Source organism: Panthera leo, chromosome B3, assembly GCF_018350215.1.
Source record: "Panthera leo isolate Ple1 chromosome B3, P.leo_Ple1_pat1.1, whole genome shotgun sequence".
In the NCBI taxonomy this organism is placed as follows: Eukaryota; Metazoa; Chordata; class Mammalia; order Carnivora; family Felidae; genus Panthera; species Panthera leo.
In genome coordinates, this window is record NC_056684.1 from 45,855,112 (window position 1) to 45,876,238 (window position 21,127).

At 37.1% G+C, this 21,127-nt stretch overlaps 1 protein-coding gene across 2 annotated transcripts in view; it reads left to right on the plus strand.

Moving 5' to 3' along the window:
* The window catches only part of ADAM10 (ADAM metallopeptidase domain 10), a 135,638-nt gene that overhangs the window by 11,093 nt on the left and 103,418 nt on the right, over window positions 1-21,127 (plus strand). Inside the window, exon 1 of one of the 2 annotated variants that reach the window (XM_042941898.1) lies at window positions 16,907-16,962. The exons of the other annotated variant lie outside the window; for it this stretch is intronic. The gene's annotated coding sequence lies outside the window, so the exon portion shown is untranslated. Of the gene's footprint in view, window positions 1-16,906; window positions 16,963-21,127 lie in introns of those variants that run through there. 2 annotated transcript variants of the gene reach the window in all.

Consider the following 21,127-nt stretch of genomic DNA (forward strand, 5'->3'; position numbering starts at 1 on the left):
ACTTGATATATATACTCTATTTTTTTCCTAACTTTGTATCTTAAAAGCTTCTATACTTTCTTTTTTAAAATTTTTTTTTTTAACATTTATTTATTTTTGAGACAGAGAGAGACAGAGCATGAACGGGGGAGGGGCAGAGAGTGAGGGAGACACAGAATTGGAAGCAGGCTCCAGGATCTGAGCCATCAGCCCAGAGCCCGACGCGGGGCTCGAACTCACAGACTGTGAGATCGTGACCTGAGCTGAAGTCGGACGCTTAACCGACTGAGCCACCCAGGCGCCCTGAAAGCTTCTATACTTTCTGAGAGGTTGGAAGTATATGTAGTCCAATTAATATTTGTATACCTTTCATCTAAATTTATTTTATTTTTTTAAAGTTTACTTACTTTTAGAGAGAGAGGGAGGGAGAAAGAGAATCCCAAGCAGCCTCTACACCATCAGCTTGGAGCCCAAGGAGGGGCTCAAACTCACAGACTGTGAGATCATGACCTGAGCCGAAATCTAGAGTCGGATGCTTAATCCACTGAGCCACCCAGGTGCCCCTGACCTAAATTTATTAATGGTTATCTTTTGCCTTGCTTGCTTTATTGCTCATATATAAATAGATGTAAAAAAAAAAAATACATATATATTTTTTTCCCCTCTGAACCATTTTAAAGTAAGTTGTAACAATAAATACTTCGTTAATGCATCTCATAAGATTAAGGACATTGTCTTACATAACCAAGAAGATTACTTTCTCTTTTTAAGTGTGGGATGTTTAAATTTCTCATGAAGCTTGCAAGTACTAGGTACCATGTGAATTTATTACATGATTTCTGAAGGCCAGATTTCTGGCAACTACAACTGAGGACCAGAAAGTAAAATGTTGTTAGTATGCTTTTATATATGAGTAAAATAAATTATCAGTAGAGAAAGGAGGAGACATAGAATGCTGCAGGATGGAGATATTTAATGTAGTACTCTGTATGCAGTCCGTCAGCAAATCTTGTCAGCTCCTCCTTCAAAGTATGTGCAGACTTTGAATATTTCTCACTAGTTGCACCACTGCTTTTTGGATTGATACAAACCAACATCTTCTCACTTTAATCACGGTAAACCCTGTTAACTGTTCTCCCTGTTCTCTTGTTCTCCCAATCTTTTTTCAACATAGTAGTCTGGAATCCTGTTCAAAAGGTACTTCTTTAGTCAGAAACCATCTACTTGCAAATTGTATACTTTAAAATGTTTAAAATGATGAGTTTTGTGTTACATGAATTGCACCTCAAAAAAAGCAAAAGCAAGCTAAAAAAAAAAAACGATTCACTGGCCCACTATTTTAAGTAAAAGCCAGAGTCCTTATAAGTGGCTTATAAGGCCCTATGTGACGTACATTGTATGCTTTTCTCCCCCACAGTACCTCTACAGTTCTTCCCTTGTTTGATTCCACTCCAGCTACACAGAGCTCTTTAAAAAGTGCCAGTCTTGCTTCTGTCTCTGGGACTTTGCCTTTGCTGGTCCTTTTTACATGAAACACTTCCCTTTTAGATTGCGGTTTTATCTACCATCTTTGTTTTTTATTTTTAAAATTAAAATTATTTTACAAATAATGGTGAAATACAAATCACATAAAACTTAACATCATGACCATTTTGTGCAGTTCAGTAGTGGTAAGTGTAGTAATTTCCCTTTATCCATGGTTTTAGTTTCCATGGTTTCAGTTACGCAAGGTCAACCCCAGTCCAGAAGTAGATGGTACTCCCAACTTAGTGTCAGAAGGTCAGTATTAGCCCAACTCTTATGTCACAGTGCCTTTGTCATTCACTTTATCTATTGCTAAGACATTTTATCGTCTCATATCATCACATATAGAAGGGTGAGTACTTTACGTTAAGATACTTTTGAGAATGAGACCACATTCACATAACTTAAAAAATTTTTTTTAATGTTTATTTATTTTTGAGAGAGACAGAGACAGAGCATGAGCAGGGGAGGGTCAGAGAGAGAGGGAGACACAGAATCCGAAGCAGGCTCCAGGCTCTGAACTGTCAGCACAGAGCCCGATGTGGGGCTCAAACCCACAAACCGCATGATCATGACCAGAGCCGAAGTTGGACACTTAACCGACTGAGCCACCCAGATGCCCCACATTCACATAACTTTTATTACAGCATTCTAAATTATTCGATTTTATTATTAGTTGTTAATCTCTTGTGATGCCTAATTTATAAGTTAAACTTTATCATAGGTATGTATGTATAAGAAAACTTGTATGTCAAGGGTTGGTGCCTCCCCTGGGGGTCTTGGAATGTATCCCTTGCAGGTACAAGGAAGGGAAGGACTACTGTACACATATTGTTGTGCTTGGCCCTCTTAAAAGAGTCTGTGCTCACGTGTTAGTGAGGTCTTCCGATTACTTCAAGACTAACCCTTTTCTTGGCATTCTATTTGCTTACCCTGTGATTACACTCTTATAACCATCTAAAGTTACTTACTTGCTTATTTTATTGTCTGTCTTCCTTCTCTGGAATAAAGCTTCATGGGGTCAGTAACTGTTTTGTCCACTGCTGTATTCCCAGCATCTGCAACAATGTCTAGCATATTAGTAAGTGCCCATTACATATGTGTCAAGTGAACAGATGAATGATCATTGAACTGAATAATTTTAGTTTTTGTTAATTATATAAGAATCCTAAGTTTCTAAGTATGTCTGGAAAAAGAGCTTTGAATGCTTCTAATTAGTCTTTTTTTTTTTTTTAATTTTTTTTAACGTTTTATTATTTTTGAGACAGAGAGAGACAGAGCATGAACGGGGAAGGGTCAGAGAGAGGGAGACACAGAATTCGAAACAGGCTCCAGGCTCTGAGCTGTCAGCACAGAGCCCGACGCGGGGCTCGAACTCACGGACCGAGAGATCATGACCTGAGCCGAAGTCGGCCGCTTAACCAACTGAGCCACCCAGGCGCCCCTCTAATTAGTCTTTTTATGTAAATTTACTTTAGAGTGGAATGAAACTACCATTTTTGTTAGTGTATTGGTCTTGTTCATTGAGTATTTTTATATGCTAATTAAACTAGGTAAGTTGAATGAGTTAGAATTTTCTCTATAAAAACTAAGTTGCTTTTTTTTCAACTATTCCACCTATTTTTTAAAATGTTATATATATTTTTAAGTTTACTTATTAATTTAAGTAATCTCTACCCTCAACATGGGGCTTGAACTCATGAGCCCGAGATTAAGAGTCACATGTTCTTCTGAGCGAGCCAGCTAGGCACTCCTAAAAAGATGTTATTTTTAAAGTATTTAGCAGTTGTCATTCACTGCAGAAATTAGATTCCAAGGGGAAATGTAGAATGTCTTCATGGTTATCTGATTATACTCAAAACTTGTAGACTTTATTGTTAACTTTTTAACTTTATGTTAAGATGAAACTTTTTAAAAAATTGTTTATTTTTTTATTTTTGAGAGAGGAAGAGAGAGAGAGAGAGAGTGAGTCGAGGAGGGGCTGAGAGAGCGGGAGAGAGCAAGAATCTCACCCAGAGGCTGCACTGTCATCTGTCTGCTCAGAGCTGGACTCGGGCTCAACCCTGTGAATCGTGAGATGATGAACTGAACCGAGAGCGGGAGTTGGACGCTTAACTGACTGAGAAACCCAGGCGTCCCAATATGAAACTTTTAAAAACTCATTTTCATTTTGGGGTAAATTTAGAATTGGAATGTTAGAGCTAGAGGGAAGTTTCGTAGTCTTAGGTGGGTCACTTAACCTCTCTGTGCCTCATTTTAAGATTAATTATACTTGTTCTGTGCAGTTGTACAAGAGTTAAATTAGATAGTAATTTAGACATAATTTCCTAAATTTTTACCTATTATGTACTGTACACTCTCCTAAGCCCTTTCTTTATATTAATTCATTTAATCCATATAACAACACTTTAGGTACAGACTATTTCACCTGCTTTACAGATGGGGAAATTGAGGCACAGAGATGTTAAGTAACTTGTGCAAGATCCCTCAGCTAAATAAGTGGCAAAGCTGGGATCCTAACTCATGAAATTTAGTTCTACTTATAAGTAAAGATAATGCTTGCTAAACTGTTAGAACATCAAGTAGGATATGTTGACCTGCCATGGTAATTGAAAAACTTAGTTGCAGTAGGAATATGAGAGTTATAATTGTCCATAAAGTCATGCAAAATGGTGATAAAAAATCTGCATAGGTAATTGCAGAGACAAGTACCTGAAATGCAGTTGTGGCATCATTAGAAAATTAAAAAAAAAAATTACATGGTGGAGTGCCTGGGTGGCATAGTAGGTTGAGGGTCCTGCTCTTGATTTCCGCTCAGGTCACGATCCCAGGGTCATGGGATTGAGCCCTGCATCAGGCTCTGCACTGAGTGTGGAGCCTGCTTAAGATTCTCTCTCTTACTGCTTCTGCCTCTCTCCCTTGCTTGCGTGCTCTCTCTCTCTCTCTCCCTCTCTCTCCCTCTCTCTCCCTCTCAAAAAGAAGGTGGGGCACCTGGGTGCCTCTGTACGTTGAGGGTCCGACTCTTGATCTCTGCTCAGATTATGATCTCACAGTCTGTGAGATTGAGCCTGTGTTGGGCTCCACGCTCAGTGCGGAGCCTGCTTGGGATTCTATTTCTCCCTCTCTCTGTCCCTCCCTGACTCTGTGTGTGTGTGTGTGTGTGTGTGTGTGTGTGTGTGTGTGTGTGTGTGCATGCGTGTGTGCATGCACTCTCTCTTTCTCTCTCTTCCTCTCAGAATAATCTTAAATTACCTGGTGAATAGACCTATAATTTTATTTTATTTTTTTATTAAAAAAAATTTTTTTTAATGTTTATTTATTTTTGAGACAGAGACAGAGCATGAGCAGGGGAGGGTCAGAGAGAGAGGGAGACACAGAATCCGAAACAGGCTCCGGGCTCCAAGCTGTCAGCACAGAGCCCGACGCGGGGCTCGAACCCATGGACCGCGAGATCATGACCTGGGCCGAAGTCGGACGCTCAACCGACTGAGCCACCCAGGCACCCCAATTTTATTTTTAACACATTGCATTTTGCAAATGCCAGGCATGTTAGAAATTCTGATACTTCTTGAATAAGTATCATAAGACCATGTATTTTCTGATTGATTTATACCTTATCAGCAAGGACTAGGCTCCTTTCTTTATAAATACAAATGAAAATGGAAATTTCCATTAAACATTGAATGGATTCATTAATTCTTAAAGCAAATATTTATTGAGCACTTATTTTCTGTCTCACTTTGTTCTAGGCACTAAGGGTATATAATGGAGGGATATATGTCAATAAGAAACAATGAAGAAAACTAAAGCAGCTTTTTAGAATAAGGGTGACTGGGATACATGGTTTTAGATAGGGTGACCAAAGAAAGCTTCGGCAGAGATTTAGTAGATACCTGAATAAAATGTGGTGCCCAACCCTGCTTTGGGAAAAGATGTTCTAGGCAGAGGGATGATAAGGAGACTAATGAGGCACACAGCATAAAGGGAGAGTGGTGAGACAGTTATGGGGGTAGAGTAAGGGAATGCAGTCCCTTGTAAGGCTCGTGGTTAGCCTTGTAAGCCATGCATGGTTAGGACTGAGCAGTTGGGAGAAACATTTGGAAGTTTTTGAGCAGAGGACAGACATGATATGGCTTTACTTGAACAATATCACTTGGTATGCTATGTGAAAAATAAACTGTATAGTGGGGACAAGAGGCGAGTTATGGTTTTTGATTGCCTAGAAATTTTTGAACCTTCTTATGTTTGGCACTGATTTTCAGTCTCATGAGTTCTGTTTTCCTAATTCAAATTCCCAGCCTTCTTCATTTGCAGCTAGGACACAGGCATGTAAACTTGTCTTCTGAACGAGGCTCCTCTAATCAGAAGGCTCATTGGAGACCTGGATTCTGAATTGAGCAGACCTGTTTGCTCGCTGAAGTTTTGCCAATAGTGTACATCTTCCAAACTTCTTTTTTTTTTAAGATTTTATTTTTTTTAAGTTATCTTTATGCCCAGAGTGGGGCTCAGACTTACAACTCTGAGATCAACAGTTGCATCTTGTACCAACTGAGCCAGCCAAGTGCAGATTTTCTCCTAGTTTTATTGTTGTGTCTCTGGTAGAAAAGTGGTGTTGGAGAGGCGGGGCAGTGTTGGTGTTTTTCATGTGATATTTTTGGGATCATTGTATATATTGCTGGCTTCTAGGATACCTAGATAGTCTTGAAGAAGATAAAGGTAGAGAGGGTTCCAGTATTATTGTCAAGTAATAGACTATTACTTCAAGTAAGAGAATATTGTATGGGAAGTATGGGAATTGAATAAGATCATAATAGAGAATGCTTTAGTATTTATGGAAAAATTTGTAGGTTCTAGGTCAAGTTTCTTAGGATTTGTAGTTTGGTTTGCAAAGAACACAAAATCTTGGATTCCTCTTTGTGTCTGGTATTATTTTGCCTGATTCATGATTTCTCTTGGTTCAAGCTTGAAACTACAGAAGCAATGGTATTGTTAGTACTAAGGCATATATATTTATGTATTGATGTAACCTGGGAGAATCTAGCAAGTAACAAGGGTCAGGAATAGAGTACTGTTGACTCTTGAGCAACATGAGTTTGAATGGCACAGGTTTACTTATGGGCATATTTTATTTGATAAATACAGTACAGTACTGTAGATGTATTTTTTCTTATGTTTTTTTCAGTAACCTTTTCTGTAGTATACTTTATTGTAAGAATACAGTATATAACACATATACAAAACTGTTTATGTTATTGATAAGGCTTCTGGTTAACAGTAGGTTGTTAGTCAAGTTTTTGGGAATTGAAAGTTACACGTGTATTTTCAACGTGTGTGTGTGTGTGTTGGTGTCCCTGACCCCCACATCATTCAGTGGTCGCCTGTACTTGACAGATTGGAGTAGACAAATAAGCAGCTTAGGAGAAGGGAATCAGGATGATACGCAGTAAGGGGAGAGCAGATACAAAGGTGAGTAGGTCAGAGGCCAAGCTCTCTTCAGATGGAGTTGAGGAGATAGGTGAATCTTTGCATCAGTGAGATTTGGTGATAGAACCGCATTCTGCCCTTAATTTATGAGCTTTTGACTATTTGCTAAAGTACAGGAACATATCTCAGTTGAGTAGGTCCAGATACTCTATGTGGGAACAAGCAATTTTGTGGTATCTGACTGAGATAAGTAATGCAGGTTTGGAGATTGGCATGGGCTCCCATAGAGTAAACTGTGCCAATTTCGTTCACTAGCTGTGGAAATCAAGGGTATACATATATATTTTCTGGGTGTTTAAAAGGTATGTTCTTATTTGGTATTTTATTACATGTTTTTCCACATCTTAGAGGTAGATGTCAGTTTAGGTTTTAAAAGGTCCCTGCCATGTGCTGTAATTTGATACTTTTCTTCTCTCTCTTTTTTTTTTAAGATTTTATTTTTAGGTAATCTCTGCACCCAGTGTGGGGCTCCAACCCACAACCCTGAGATCAAGAGTCGCATGCTCTACCAGCTGAGCCAGCGAGGCACCCCTCTTTCTTCAGTATTATTATTATTTTTTTAATGTTTACTTTTGAGAGAGAGGGAGAGAAAATGCTAGCGAGTGCGGGGAGGGGCAGAGAGAGAGGGAGACACAGAATCCAAAGCAGGCTCCAGGCTCTGAGGTCTCACCACAGAGCCTGATGCAGGGCTTGAACTCATGAACTGTGAGATCATGACCTGGTCCGAAATTGGAGGCTTGTGAACTGCAAGATCATGACCTGGGCCGAAGTCACACGCTCAACCGACTGAGCCACCCAGGCGCCCCTCTCTTCAGTTTTTATAGTCCCATCAGAAATGTGAATGGTGGCTTGCCTTGTTTATGATGAGGGTAATGGAATTGTAGAAAATTATGAAGTCCTTGAAACCAAAATTATCTTCTTGGCACTGCCTCCCGTTTGCTGTGTGACTCTGGTCTTATTACATATTTCTCAAATCTCAGTTTTCTTTCAAGTGGGCTAATAGTTCTTACTTTTAGGTCTTTTGGTCGGGTTAAATGAAAAATAATGTAGAACACTACAGGGCCTGGCAGATTGTAAGTGCTCAATAAGTTTTAGTTATTAGATCTGATTTTAAACATTATTTAATTAAATACTTAAGTTTATCTAGTCAAGTTATTTTTTGTATGTGGTGAGCTATCAGTGCACATTTAAATCAATTAGAATACATTTAAAAAATAAAATAGGCATATGCAGTTTTAGATTTTTAACTTTTCTGTTTAAAGATGTGAAATGTGAAGCTTTTTTAAAAAACAAATGTCTTTTAGCCACACTTTGCGTGTGAATTTTAAAAATACTAGATTTCTAAAATAGGAATGGGAAGAAACAACCTTAGCTTCGTTTATGAACATATTATATGATAAAAACTGAAGATACTCTTGTTAAAACCAGGAGCAAAGTAAAAATGCTCTCACTGTTATTCAGCATGGTTTGGTAGTTCTAGTTAGTGTAGTTAAAAAAAGTGTAGTTTAAAAAAAGATAGAATTATAAAGAGAGGAATAAAAGATTTAAATAAGAAAAGCAGAATCAACAAAGTGCCAGCTAAAAGGAGAGAGGGACAAAATAATATTCTTAGACTTTTGCATGCCCAGGGGCTCATGAATCCCCTACCCTACAGAGGTACATGGATCTCTTATTAGAATTCCTCTTGTAGAGAGGGAAAAAAAGAGGGTTTATAATGAGTCAGTACTAATGAAACTAAGTGCTAAAGTGACTGTACAGATTTGATTCCTGTTTTGTAATACTCTGCCTATTCAACTCTGCTGTTATAGTATGAAAGCTGTGAGAGAAAATACATAAAAGAATGAGCATATAGCTGTATTGCAGAAACAAGTGGTTGGCTGGAATTGGCTTTTGAGTTAATTTGCTTACATCTGTTTTGTATTATTTGGGAACTTCTTCTAATCAGTATATTACCTGTGACATCAGGGCAAGGCATTTCTTGCTTAAATGATAGCACCTGTGGCAAACTAGCCCTATTAATATACTATTAAACACTTAGATTGAAACAAGCATGTAGAAAAAGAAATATGCAGCAGCTGGTAGAAGTCGAGGGAATTTGTGTGTATACAGAAAAGTTGCCGAGCTTCTGAAACTTGAAAATGCGTACAGATCACTGGGAACCACGTAGGGCTGGGTAGAGCCTGAGTTGCTTGGGAAATTCCAAAGGGGAGCCCAAGATTTTGCATTGCTAACAATTCCCCAGGAGACATCTATGCAGTCAGTCCCTGAAACACAATTTGAATAGCAAGATTCTGTGTGTGTCAAGACTCAACATCTACAAACACAAATTTCCAGTCTCTCTGGTAATAGTTAATGAATGGCCTTATTTGAACACGTGGTGAGTAGTAGGCTCCCGGATTTTCTTTTAGCTTTTTAGCTTAAGTGTTGAGTTTGGAACTTCAGTACTGCTAAGAAGTTCTTGAAAATGGTGTATGTTCTTACTTTCTTAACTGATATTTTCCCTTGATGTTTGGTTTCCCCCAGTGTTCTTTTGGTACCTGTGATCACTGGTTGTCATTTAATCTTTTTGTTTCCCCCATTTTTTACTACTTATGTCTTATTAACAAAAATGTAGTCAATTATGAATAATGATTAATTATTACTTATTATTAACAATTAATTATTAATTATTTATTAACAAAAATGTAGTTAATTATGAATAATGAGGCATTGCAGGTTGCTTAGTAGTTTCTTGGAGGCGAGTAGAATGTTGATTTCATTAATTTTCCTTAAAGATGACAAGTTGTAATATTTGAGTTGTCTTTGTTTTTGATTCTGGACTTAAAAAAAAATTTTTTTTAATGTTTTATTTTTGGGAGAGCACAAGCAGGGGAAGGGCAATGTGAGAGAGGGGTAGAGGATCCAAAGCAGGCTCTGCACTGACAGTAGCAAGTCCGATGTGGGTCTCAAGCTCAGGAACTGCAAGATCACAACCTGAGCCGAAGTCGGACGCTCAACCAACTGAACCACCCAGATGCCCCTGGATTTTTTTTTTTTTTGGAAAATTTTATGACTTAGGGAAAGGTAAAAGAAAGACCAAATACCCATATACCTACCAGTTTGATTAAACATTTTTCTTAAAAAAATTTTAAGTAGCTTTATTGAGGTTTAATTTCCATACAATAAAATTCAACAGTTAATTTTGAGAAATGTACATAGCTGTATAACCACTTCCATAACATAGAACATTTACATCAGCCTATAAAATTCCCTTGAGCTCTTTGCAGTCAATTCAGAATACTTAAAAAAAAATTTTTTTTAATCTTTATTTTTGAGAGAGAAAGAGAGAGCATGAGTGGAGGAGGAACAAAGAGAGGGAAACAGAATCCAAAGCAGGATCCAGTCTCCAAGCTGTCAGCACAGAGCCTGACATGGGGCTCGAACTCACGAACCGTGAGATCATGACCAGAGCTGAAGTTGGGCGCTTAACTGACTGAGCCACCCAGGCACCCCCAGAATACTTTCTGATATCCCTTTTGATGTCTTCTTTGACCAATGGGCTAATTAAATGTGTGTTAAGTTTCTAATATTTTGGGTTTTGGCCACACATCTGTTACTGATTTACTTGCAGTATAGTCAGAAAACATACTGTATGAGTTCAGCCTTTAAAAATTTATGGAAACATGGTTTATAGCTCAGAATTAAGGTCTGTCTTGGTGAATATTCCATGTGTCCTTGAAAATAATGTATTGTTGTTTGGTGGAATGTTTTGGTGGAATGTTGTTTGGTGTAATGTTGTTTGGTGGAATGATTGGATCAAATTGTTTGATAGTGGTCAAGTTTTTTGTATTTTTATTTTTTTTTGTCTCCTAGTTCAGTGTGGACTGTTAATGATTTCCAACTATAATTATAATTAATAATTACAACTTCTTTCAGTTCTGTCAACTTTTTCTTCATGTGCTTTGAAGCTCTGTTATGTGATACACATTTAAGATAGTTATGTCCTTTTGATGAATTGGGAAACATCTTTCTTTACTCATAAGTTTTTTGTTTTGAAGTTTACTTTGATAATACCATAGCCATTTCAGCTTTCTTTGTATTGTTTGGATGATATAACTTTTCCCATTCTTTTTACTTTAACTCATCTTTATTTTTGTGTTAAAATGTCTTTGTACAGCCTGTAGTTATATTTTCTTTTTTTGTAAAAATAAGAAAATGACTGTCTCGGGGCGCCTGGGTGGCTCAGTCGGTTAAGCGTCTGACTTTGGCTCAGGTCACGATCTCACGGTCCGTGAGTTCGAGCCCCGTGTCGGGCTCTGGGCTGATGGCTCAGAGCCTGGAGCCTGCTTCCGATTCTGTGTCTCCCTCTCTCTCTGCCCCTCCCCCGTTCATGCTCTGTCTCTCTCTGTCTCAAAAATAAATAAACGTTAAAAAAAAAAATTAAAAAAAAAAAAAAGAAAGAAAATGACTGTCTCATGTTTACTTATTGGTTTAGATCATTTACATTTAATGTATTTATTGATACGGTTGAGTTTAAAACTACTATTATAATATTTGTTTTCTGTTTTCTTTTCTTTCTTTTTTAATTAAATATGCTCCACACTCAGCAATGGAGCCCAATGTGTGGCTTGAACTCACGACCCTGTGAGATCAAGAGTCAAATGTTTAACTGACTGAACCATCCAGGCACCCCATACTATTTGTTTTCTGTTAGTTTTTTACCCCCTTCTTTTCCTGCAGTTTTTTGGGACTAATTTATTTTAAAAAGATTCCATTTATCTTTGTTGGCTTATGTGTTAAGCCTGTTAGCTATTTTTTTTTTTAGAAGTTATTCCTAAGGTGTGCAATGTATATCAATAACTTATCATTATATACCTTTACATAATACACGCTTCCATTTCTCTTCTCCATTGGGCTATTATCATCTATTTTAATTCTATATCATAAATGCCACAGCATTTAATTCTATATCATAAATGCCACAGCATATGCATCTATGGCATAAATGCCACATTGTGGGTTTTTTTTCATAGTCATTTAACTTTTTTTTTTATGTAACAATCTTTAATTCATCATTATGACCTACACACATGGTTAACAATATGTAGTAATGACGCATCATATTGTGTTCTATGTTTTTCAGTTAATATTCAAAGACACTTTCTAGTTGAATCAAATCATCATAATTACTATTGCTGCATGAAAAATAGGACCTGACCAACATAACGGACTTTTTAGCAACAGTTTTGCTTCATATGCAGTTCCATATTAGTCGTTTAACTTTTAAAGAGATTAAAAAAGGAGAAAATAATTATTTTTATTTTCTCATATATTCATTATTTCTGGCACTATTCTTTGTGTCAGTACAGATTTACATCTGGTATCATTCCTTCTGCCTGAAAAACTTCCTTTAACATTTCTTGTAATGCAGGTATACTAGTGATAATTTAGCAGGTTTGATGTCTGAAAAAGTGGTCATGTCACTTCACCTTCATTTGTGAGAGATATTTTCACTGGATATAGAATCTTAGGTTGAGAAGTTTTTTGTTCTTATAGTACTATAAACATGTTGCTGCATTATCTTCTGACTTATGTAGAATTATGCTGTCATTTATACTTTTGTTCCTCTGTATATAATGTCTTTTTTTCTAGCTCCTTTGGGTTTTTTTATCCCTAGTTTTCAGCCATTTGCTTATGATTTGCCTCTGTGTGGTTTTCTTTTATATTTAATTCTGCTTAAGATTTGTTGAGTTTCTTGGTTCTGTAGATTTATAGTTAAATCTTTTACCTTTTCAACCCCCCCTTCATGTTTGTTTCCTTGTATGCTTTTTACATATAGAACATATTTATAATAGCTGTTTTAACCTCTTTGTATGCTAATTCCATCATCTCTGTAATTTCTGTCTCTATTGTCTGATTTTTTCCCAGTTATGCAGAAAAATATATTTATAGTTTCCTGATTTTTTTTACATGCATGGTAGTTTTTGAAATCATTCTGATTTTTACTTTTTTTTGTGACTTAGATTTTGTCTCTCCTTTAGATACTGTCTGATTTTTTTGGTGTATAGTTCAACTATTTGGAATCAGTTTAATCCTTTGAAATATTGCCTTTAATCTTTGCTAGGGTAAGGTCCATAACACCTTTAGTGTATGGGTAATTTTACCCCATGAAAAGGTGATGTTTTTTGAGGGCTATACCTATGCTCCATATATTGCAGGTCTTTTTTCCCTGGATAGTGGAAATATGAACACTTCTCAGCCCTTTACTGGCTTTGAAGATTGTTCTTACTTCTTTTGTGTGTGGTTCATTTTTCTGGGCTGGCATAGTTTATTCTCTCACGTGTTCATATTAGTACTCAACCAGACACTTAAAGGGACAAGGTCTCAGCTCTCTCTATTCAACTTTCCCTTGACCCTCTAACCCACAGATTCTGAATGCCTGGCCTCACTGAACTCAGTTATTTGGCCCCTCAGTTGAGTGAGAACACCAGGCTGTTTGTGTTCTTCCACCCCACACATTGGCCTGGACACTGCTTGTAGTTAGTAAGTTGGGCCAGTTGTAGATCTCATCTCATTTTGCTTATCTTCTTATGTGTTTTGTTTAGTTTTCTAATTGTTTACGGTGAGGGTAGGTTAAATTCAGTCCCTTTTTCTCCATTATAGCCAGAAGTGGAAACTGGTTTAATAATTTGAGTCCTTTTCCTTTTTTCCTGCGTAGACTACAGTGAAAATTATGCATGTCACTTTACCCCTAAGTACTTTAAAATATATCTCCAAAAATTCAAAATATTCTGCTATATAACCACAATGTTGTTGTACTGAAGAGAACTAACAAGATCTTCTAAATATTATCCAGGACTGATTCTAGTTTGTCCAGGATTGTTTCCAAATGTTTTTTGTTTACTTCTTAATTGGATTATTTACTATTTTGCACTTTTTTTTGTTTTGTTTCTTTCATTGTTTTTGCTCTAGTATATTTGGACAATGTGATATTTATGGTTGTGTGGCTTTTCTCTGTCCTGTTGTTCTTTTTGCTGTGATAAAATGTGGATAACTTGTCTCTGAGCCGTAGTTAGAAGGGCTGATTATTTGTGTTTTACCCGCTTTTCTCCAGTCATGGGGTCATGATTATATACAACCTCTTTGAGAATTCCAAGGCTCTGTTCTCTTTTGGAATTAAAAAAAAAGTGAATTGTATGACTTCTGAGTGTTAGGGACAGACAGCATCAGGAATCCTAGGAGTCATTGCTAGGAAGTGTCAAAATGCAAATCCAGTTCTGTATTATGCTTTTCCACTTTCTCATTAGAATATTGTTTCCTTGGCTGCCTGTTTGAGAGATTATGCCATTAGATTATTCTCAGTGTTGTATTAGTGCCCTGGGTCTCTTGAATACAACAATAAAAAAATCCTCTGTTTGGTAGCCTTTTCTAATTTCAGTGCTGTAAATATCCACCCCCCCCCCCCCCATGGCTAATTTCAAGCTACCAACATAATGTCATTGGTTACAGATTTGGGAAGAGATCAGGTGCTTACGAGCCTGTATTAGGTCACTTCAGCATACACTGGTTATATTCTTTTCTTACTTGGTTTCAGTTCTTGAGGAATTTGTTTTTAACTTTTTTTTGAGAGAGTGATTAGTGAGTAGGGGAGTGGCTGAGGGAGAGGGAGAGAGAATTTGTTTTTAATGTTTATTTACTTTTGAGAGACATTGAGAGCAGGAGCAGGGGAGGTACGGAGAGGGAGGGAGACAGAGGATCCAAAGCAGGCTCTATGCTGACAGTCCAAAGCCCGGATGTGGGGCTCCAGCAAACTCACGGCACTGTGAGATCATGACCTGAGCAGAAGTCTGACACTTAACCAATTGAGCTATCCAGGTGCCCTGAGGGAGAGAGAATCTCAAGCAGGCTCTACACCCAGTGCAGAGCCATCCATGTCAGGACTGAGAGATCATGACATAAGCTGAAATTGAGAGTCAGACACTTAACCAACTGAGGCACCCAGGTGCCCCAAGAATTTTTTTTTTAATATGGGAGGGTGTGTTGTTTTTTATAAGCTTTTTCCCCCCAACAGATCCCCCTTTGTTTTATTAAGTATTGGGGGGAGATAAATTACATAATTCCGTTTCAATACATTATCTTCAGTGTTTTTTTTTTCTTTTTTTATTACTGGGATTATATCATAAATACTGGTGTTTAGGCATAGCTAACCCAAAAACATGGGTCTTGTGTAGAAGATGATAAGAAGATGGACTTGGTAACCATGTGTTCCTGGATAGCATTTTTTTAAATAATGTTTTTATTTATTTTTGAGAGAGAGAGAGAGAGAGCAAGCATGAGCAGGGGAGGAAGGGCAGAGAGAGAGGGAGACACAGACTCTGAAGCAGCCTCCAGACTCTGAGCTGTCAGCTCAGAGCCCAATGCAGGGCCTAAACCCATGAACTGTGAGATTATGTCCTGAGCTAAAGTCAGACGCTCAACCTACTGAGCCACCCAGGCGCCCTTCCTGGGTAGCATTTTTTAATTTGACCCATTAAAATCTGTGAATTGTGTTTTATCTCCGTTTTAAAGATCCAGAAAAATCATTAGTCCGATCCTTTGCCAATGAAAGTAAACATTATCTTGCCTTAGAAAATTCCTTTGTGTGTGGGACAGAGAAAAGATGACTGTTTAATAACTCAGGAGTGTTCCATCCATGCAAATAAATGAGCTTTAATCACATGTCACTGAAATAGCCATGGTTATTGTTTTAAGTTATCAGAAATGGCAGAACACTTTATCTGAACTGTGACTTAAAAAGTTGACTTTTTTGGTGCTGAAAAAGGAGTGGAAGCAGTAACTTTGCAAAGCCAAGTTTGTGCTGTGGTTATTCAGTCCACTTAAATACAATTCAGTAATCCAGTGGAAATCCTACATTTGATTTTCAAAATGAAAGAAACCACCCAAAAGTTCTCATACTACAACTTTCTCATTCTTGATTTCTTCTTGATATTTTCTCTTGTGTGGGGTATTTTTTTAAACCTAAGTATAAACTTAAAATTTTTTTTAAAGGATATGGTAAATGTTTAATATAATGTTTGATTCCATTATTTAGTCTTGATTTTTAAACATTTCATACTAGTAGGCTTTATCATCTCTTATACCCTAGCTTCACTGTGTTTTCTTTGTTAGTTGCAAAGATAGTTTTGGATTCTAGTTTTGGATTCCATTCTTGTCATTTCTCTTGAGAACAGTGCATTCAATAGTACAGTGAAGTGATTCAATAATAGTTTAAATTAAATGATCCTTTAATGCCAGCCTTTGTGCTAAGCAGTTTACATGCATTTAAGGTAGCCCTTATCTCTATTTTACAGATAAAAAACCTAAGATTTTTAAAAAGTTAAAAAATTACCCAGCTCATGCAGTCATTGCTAGGAAGTGTCAGGATGCAAATCCAGTTCTGTGTTTATTCCTCAGTATGGCCTCAATTAGTGTATGTAGGTCTCAAAGGCAAGTGTGGGAGGAGGAAGTAGAGGAAGAGATGGAGGAGATGATGGTGATGATGATGATGAAGAAGAACAAGAAGAAAAAGAAGGAGGAGGAGGAGGAGGAGAATTATTTACTGTGCCTAGTGTATTGTAGGCACTTTCCTAATTGCCACCCATGGCTTAAATCATAATCCAAACAGCCTTGAGAGAGAGGTATTCTACTTCTTTCCAGTTAAAAAAAAAAAAAAACATTCTTTTTTAACGTTTATTTATTTTTGAGAGACAGAGCATGAGCAGGTGACAGGCAGAGAGAGAGGGAGACACAGAATCCGAAGCAGGCTCCAGGCTCTGAGCTGTCAACACAGAGCCTGACGTGGGGCTCGAACTCACAAACTGCAAGATCATTAACTGAGCCAAGTTGGATGCTTAACCGACTGAGTCACCCAGGCACACCTACTTCTCTCTGGTTTTAAGGATGGGGCACTGAAGCTGAGTCTTGCATTTGCTCAGGGAAACAAGCTAATAAATAAAGGTAATGGGATTTAAACCAAATAGTTTTTTTATTCTAGTAAAAAAATGCTTACCATAAAATTTACTACCTTAACCATTTCTAAGTATACAGTTCAGTAGTATTAAATATATTTACCTTGTTTTGCAACCATTCTCCAGCATTTAAACCCAGATCATTTGACATAAGAATTTGTGTCCTTAACTGTACAATGACCAGTCACAAACTTGTATGTACAGAAAATTCAGTGATGGACACTTAGGCTTCATGCATTACATTAGAGAAACCATTATAGTTTCTTTTTGAAAACATACTTGGTGTTTTATTTTATAAAAGAGGGCAGTTTTCTTTAGGAAGAAATTTTGGTTTGTTAAGGATTCACTCATGGTGAAGATGGAGAAACCAGGACCAGATTTATCCCCCTGCCTGGAAAAATCTAAGGAAACCAAGGGAAAAAAAAAAACAAAAAGCAGAGAAACCACAGTTTTTAAGACTGGTCACCAGATGGTAAATGACAGTGATCCCTGAGAGAGGGGAAATAAATGAGTCAAGACGTATGGTTGTTGCAACTTTCTATCTTGAGAAAATTTCCATCTGCAGTGATATGAGAGGAAACCTAGGTGGAAGCCAGCTAACTCTCTGAGTTGAGAAGATGAAACTGAGACTCAAGCAGGACCAAAGTAACTAGAATTCACAGACAGAATATCAGAGTGAAGAGCACTGCATAGAGAGAGAATCCCTGAGATTTGCGAAGGGTTCTCCTAGTGTTTGGCAGAGTATTGATCAGTGCATACATGTGAAGAAACTGTCTGAGTCCAGGGAAAGAAACAGTGCCTTGTGTTCACATAAGACAGGAAATAGTGCCTGTTCTCACTGGCCAGACTGGGAAAACTCTTAATTTGTGGAGCAATGGGGTAGACTACTCAGAAAAGTCTTCGTTCACTAGTTGGGAATAATTAGCCCTACAGTGAGCACTGCTCCAGAACCACCTAACAAATTAAAATGCAAGGCCCAAAAGGATCAAACTGTTTCCAAGTAACTGTACTTTCTCTTACAACAAAGCCTGAGAATATCTATAAAAATACAAAAATTGCTTACCACCCAATAAAGTGAAATTTGTAATGTCTGGGATCCATTTAGTGAAAGATTATAAGGCATACATTGAAGCAAGAAAACAATAATCCATAGTGAGAAGAATAAGCAACCAATTGGAACCAACCTGGAAGTGACACAGGTATTAGAATTAACAGACAAGAGCATTAAAAGAGTTATTACTGTATTTCATGTAAGTAGAGACATAGAAAATATTAAACACAAATCTAACTTATAGAGATGAAAAGTATACTGTTTTCAATGGGAAGTACACTGGATGACATTAACAGCAGATTAGATATTGCAGAATATTAGTGAACTAGAAGACATAGCAGTAGAAACAATTCAAAATAAAAAGAGATAAAAGAATTTTTAATGAATATGAAAAACCACTAGTGGACTGTGGGAAGGGTTTGAATGACCTGATATACTTGTAATTGGAATCCTTCTGGAGAAGGATGGAGAGAGTTCAACAACAACACAACAACAACAAAACTGGAAGAAATAATGGTTGAAAAAGTGTCCAGCCACAGATCCAAGAAGTTCACTGTTACAAAGCTCAAGAAATATGGAGAAACCACACCACATAGTAATCAAATTATTCAAAGCCAGTGGTAAAGAGGAAAATCTTAAAAAACTAGAGAGGGTAAAGACACATTATATTCAGAGGCGAAGATGAGGATGACAGATTTCTTGTCAGAAGGAATACAATTGAAAAGATGGTGGAGCAACATCTTAAAAGTATTTAAAGAAAAATATATGAACCTGTCAGCCTATAATTCTATGCTTCATGGAAATATCTTTCAAAAATGAAGACAAAATAAAGACTTCAGACATAGAAAAGCTGGAAGAGTTTTTCACCAGCAGAATAAATATTAGAGGAAGTCATCCAGAAGGAAAATGATACTAGATGGAAATATGGATTCACATAAAGGAATAAAGAACCCTGAAAATGATGATTAAAGGAGATTTTTTTTCTTGTTATTTAAACCTCCTTAAAAGGTAATTATTTCAGGACACCTGAATGGCACAGTCATTTAAGCATCTGACTTTGGCTCAGGTCATGATCTCATGGTTGATGGGTTTGAGCTCCCTGTTGGACTCTGTGCTGACAGCTTGGAGCCTGGAGCCTGCTTCATATTTTGTGTCTTCCTCTTTTTCTCCCCTTCCCCTGCTAGCACTCTGTCTCTCACTGTTTCCAAAAATTTAATAAAATAATTATTTCAACCCAAACAACAACAATATATTGTGGGGTTTATAATATATATGTAAGTAAAATATACAATAGCAGTAACCTAAAGGCCAGAAGGAGAGAAATGGAAGTATATAAATGTTAGGTTCTTACACCTGACATGTTATAATATCACTTGAAGGTAGGCAGGGATAAGTTAATGAGGTGTACTATAAACCTTAAAGCAACTACTGAAATAGCCAAAGAGTTTTGCTAATAAGCCAATGAAGAGATAATAATGAAATCATAAAAAATAGTACAAAAGAAAGAAAAAGGAACAAAGTGCAGATGAGTCAAATAGAAATAACATTGATAGACTTAGATCTACCCATATTAGTAACTTTTATTTTTAAAAAAATTAATGTTTTTATTTATATTTGAGAGAGAGGTACAGAGTACAAGTGGGAAAGGGGCAGAGAGGGAGGCACAGAATCAGAAGCAGGCTTCTGTTTCTGAGCTGTCAGCACAGAGCCTGACATGGGCCTTGAACTCAAGAACGGTGAGATCATGACCTGAGCTGAAGTCAGTGCTTAACCAGTTGAGCCACCCAGGTGCCCCATTAGTAACTACTTTAAATGTAAATGATCTAGACATCCTAATTAAAAGGCAGAGATTATCAGATTGGATAAAAAGCAAGACCCAAGGGGCGCCTGGCCAGCTCAGTTGGTAGAACATGTAACTCTTGGTTTCAGGGTTGTGAGTTCAAGCCCTATGTTGGGCATAGAGATCATTTAAAGAAAAAAAAGCAAGACCCAATTATATGCTGCTTATGACAACTTCACTTTAAATATCAAGATACAGATAGGTTAAAAGTAAAGGATGGAAAAAGATACACTATGCTAGTCCAAAAAAAAAAAAAAGATAGTGGCCATTTTAATATCAAAGTGGATTTTAGGACATAGACTATTACAAAGAATAAAGAAGATCATTTGTTTTTGTTTTTGTTTTTAATTTTTAATGTTTATTTGTTTTTGAGAGAGACAGAGAGACAGAGCATGAGCAGGGGGAGGGGCAGAGAGAGAGGGAGACACAGAATTTGAAACAGACTCCAGGCTCTGAGCTGTCAGCATAGAGCCGGATGCAGGGTTCAAACTCACAAACCATGAGATATGATCTGAGCCGAAGTCGGACACTTAACCGACTGAGCCACCCAGGCGCCCTGAAGATCATTTGTTAATGATAAAGGATGAATTGATCCAAAAGGCATGATAATCATGAACATTTATGCATGTAATAACAGAGCTTCAAAAATCAACAAAGCAAACAGTTGCAGGGGAAAAACAGAAGATCACAATCATAGACAGATTTCAGTACCCCTCTCTTGATAATAGAACAGGTAGGTAGAAAAATCAGTAAGGATATAAAAGACTTGAACAATCCCATCAACCAGTTTGACCTGGTTGAAATTTATAGAATACTCAAGAAGAGCAGAGATTGACATTTCTGGAACACTCACCATTAACAGCAGAAAACACATTCTTTTCAAGTGCACATGGAATATTGTAAATATCATATTCTGGGTCATAAAATAACTATGTATTTAAAAGTATTGATATACAAAGCATGTTTTCTGGCTGTAGTGGGGTAAATTAGAAGTCAATAGCAAAAAGATAATTGAGAAAATCCTTAGTATTCGAAAATAAGTAACAGACTTATAAATAGTACATGGATCAAAATGGAAATTAGAAAGTATACTGAATAGAATAAAATGGTAACAGCATAACAGAATTTGTGGGATGCTGCTAAAGCTGTTATTAAGGGTACATTTATAGTACTAAACATCTGGATTAGAGAAGAAGCAAAGTCTTGAATCAGTGGCATTACCTTATGCAACAAAAAAGAAGAGTAGTTAAACTCAAAGTAAGC